Source organism: Malaclemys terrapin, chromosome 10 (assembly GCF_027887155.1).
Source record: "Malaclemys terrapin pileata isolate rMalTer1 chromosome 10, rMalTer1.hap1, whole genome shotgun sequence".
NCBI classification, from domain to species: Eukaryota; Metazoa; Chordata; order Testudines; family Emydidae; genus Malaclemys; species Malaclemys terrapin.
Genome location: NC_071514.1, coordinates 9,347,464 through 9,350,725, shown reverse-complemented (window position 1 = coordinate 9,350,725; position 3,262 = coordinate 9,347,464).

The window sequence follows — 3,262 nt, the reverse complement described above, 5'->3', positions numbered from 1 at the left end:
ATTTAAGTGCTTTAGATTTCCAGAAAGCAAGTCTGGAGAAGGAACACCGCAGAAGGCCATGTTCCGTTTTGCAGAGGCAGCTGGGAACTTGCAGATATAGAGTGAAGTGCTGTTTAAATCTCTTTGAGGTGTTTTCCATATTTCCAGAGAGTTTCAGCTCTTGTTGAACATTTAGCTGCTCCATTCTTCCACTCAGGTTATTTTCTTTCATTTCTATTTACTGCTGGTACCGCGAGATGATCAGTAATCCCTCAGGGCTCACGGTGCTTGACAGAGCTTTATTCAGCGACACCGTTGCATAACAGAACATGGACTTCCACAGCATCTCCCCCCGACTTCCTGTCTGGGATACAAAACTGCTTCAAGATACAGTCCCCCATACCACAACAGTGAGGCCCTTTGAACTTGTAGCTTCATTTAACAAATTTTCTTCTTCCCTTCTTCATCACCATCGGCAACTCCACTATTGTCCCTGCTGCACAGACTACATCAAAACTGTCACTAAAATCTGCCATTCCATCACCACACTAATGCCCTTCAGCCAAGCCCTGATCACCTCACACCTATGGTACTGCAGCATCCGCCTCCCCCATCTCCTGCCCTAGCCTCCTTCAGCCCATTCATCCAGAAATCATCTTCAGAAATTCCTTCAGAAATCATCTACCTTACCTGCCACTGTGACCACATCAGATCCTTTCCTTCAATGGCTTCCTTTTCCCTTCCTTTACACACCAAATTCAAGCTCCATCTCTTCACAATCAGTGCCCTGTATAACTCAGCACTTACCTGTCTCTCTGCTGCCTTCTCTCTCCACTCTCATCCTTGCTCTCTTCAGTCCTCTCATTAGCCAGACTTTGTGTCTTTCTTCCACTCTCATCTCTGGACTTTCTTCTATGTATTCTTCTTCTTTCTTATAGCCACCTTCCCTATGCCTGAAGCCTCCTCCTGGCTCAGCCAGCTGTGGTCTATCATCTCCTCAAGTCCATTCTGAAAACAGTGGGTCTACTATTAACTCTAGTCCCCCACCACTATGAAGCACTAAATATATCAATCACCATCCTCCATGGAAGTAACATGACTCATACTTCTTCATTCCATTGCCTGGTTTAGTTACATCCCATCCCCACGTGCTCCCATTCTGTTCAGATGACAAGCTCTTCCAATGAGGTATCATGTCTCCTTTTTGCCTGGTAAGCATAGTTTTGGTGCTGGGTGGAATATAAATAAGAACAGCAGCGACTTCATCTCCCTGAAACCTCCTTCCTCTTATACTTTGCTCCTCTGCCCTCCAACTCTCTCCATTTACAAATCACATCTTAAAACGTCTCTCTTTACTACAGCCTTTACAATGGCTTATTTGCTCTTTAGGAAACAGATCCTTAGCTGATATAAAACCAGAGTAGCTTTATAGATATAAATGGAGCACAATTGGCTCTATTAACTTCTATAGCGCTATACCAATTTATAACCTGGCCCTTGAATTTAATAAATTCATTTAGGTTTTCATCATTATCTATTTTTTAAAGTGGTAACAAGTTGATTATACAGAGTTTCATGGAAAAGACCCACCTCGCTCTTGGGATTTCCAGTGACAGAATCTACTGCAGAAACAAGTTTAAAAATAAGGTTTTCTTCGGAACAAGGGACTGGCAGAAGCTGTATGCGACACTGCTGTTTAAACTGCTATGTCAATGAGCCGAGTATTTCACCCCGAGGCTGACACCAATTGGCATGGGGCATGGTACCCTGGTTAACCTGATGAATTAAAATAGAGCTTCTCATCAACGTATTTCCCATCACTCCCTTCATATAGTCTCCCACACAAGGCTGCAAACTGCAGAAACTCATCATTAATGTAGGCTACCCTCAGCAGCAAGTTCCACTTGCACAGAGCAAGGTGCTAAAAGTCTGCGCTCCCACAGCTGATGACATTACAATATGCAAAGGACATTTAAGCAAGCTTACCCCAGGTGAATGAGAAAAGCTAGAAGGCGTGCTCAGCATGTGCAAAATAAAAAAGCAACTTTCAGCAGGTGCTGGTCAGGCATATTTTGATCACAGTCCCCTTCAGCCATCACCAATCAGAAGTCAGCAAAAACTTATTTTAGAACTGCAAAAATGACACCGAGTGAAAGCCTTTGACTGAACAGCGTGTCGCTTAGGGAGAAGCTCGTTAAAAATGCAAGACTATTTTCTGAAGGCAAAATGCAGACATGCACTTCCCCATGTAAAGCAAGAGCTTACTGAATTATAAGAACTGATTGTAATGGGGATTTCAAGCTTAGTTAGGCTGAATGGATGGAACTCTCCAAGAGCAGGTAACAACTGGGGTGAGAAGAAAATGCTCCAACAGACCACTGACTACCCTGGAGGCACTCCTGGTTATGATTGACCACATAGATCAGAATCAGGCCCTTGGAATTAAAGGGCACTATAGAAATCTACAAAAAATAAAACCAAAAGACCCAGACTACTATTAAACATAGGACGGTCATAGCTACGAATTCCCTTCTTGTAGACAAGGAAATGCCGGTTCATATGCCTGATGGGTTTGGTACACTATGACTCCCTCTTCCCCTCCCCCCCCAAAAAATCAGATCCCTCCCCACAGCCCAAAATACCAGTTCAAAAAAACCTGCTATACCACGTCCCCTACGAAGAGAGAGAGTGAGTGTGTGCTCATGTATGTGTACATGTGGTGAATGAGAGAATGTGTGAGCACACGTGTGTGTTGTAGGGTCCGTGGGCAGGTTAACAAAAGACAGTTTACGTTTTTTAAAAATTATTAAACCTATTAAACATGAATAGGCCTGATTTCCCACTGCCCTGTACCTTACCTGGTCATTCACAGCTGTACCAAAGCGAGTTCCCAGCCACTACCACATCAGAATGGTAGCACCCTGGGTGCTCCAGGGGAGAGAGTTGGCCGGGCTGGGGCAGGCTCCCTACCCGGCTCCTTAGCTCCACATGCTGCCTCTCCTCCTCCCCAAGCTCTGGTTCTGCAGCTCCCATTGTCTGGGAACAGCGGCCAATGGGAGCTGTGGGGGCGGTGCCTGCAGGCAGAGGCAGCCCGTGGAGTTAGGAGCTGAGGGAGGGGAGTTCCTGTTGCCCTTACACCCCGTACCCCAACCCTGAGCCCCCCACGCACACACGCAAGCTCCTCCTTCTGGGAGGGTGGGGGGGAGCCGAGACTGCCCCACTGGAGCTGGTGCAACTGGCCCAGGGACTGCCCGAGCTGATAAGGTGGCCCCCGGGCCAGGCA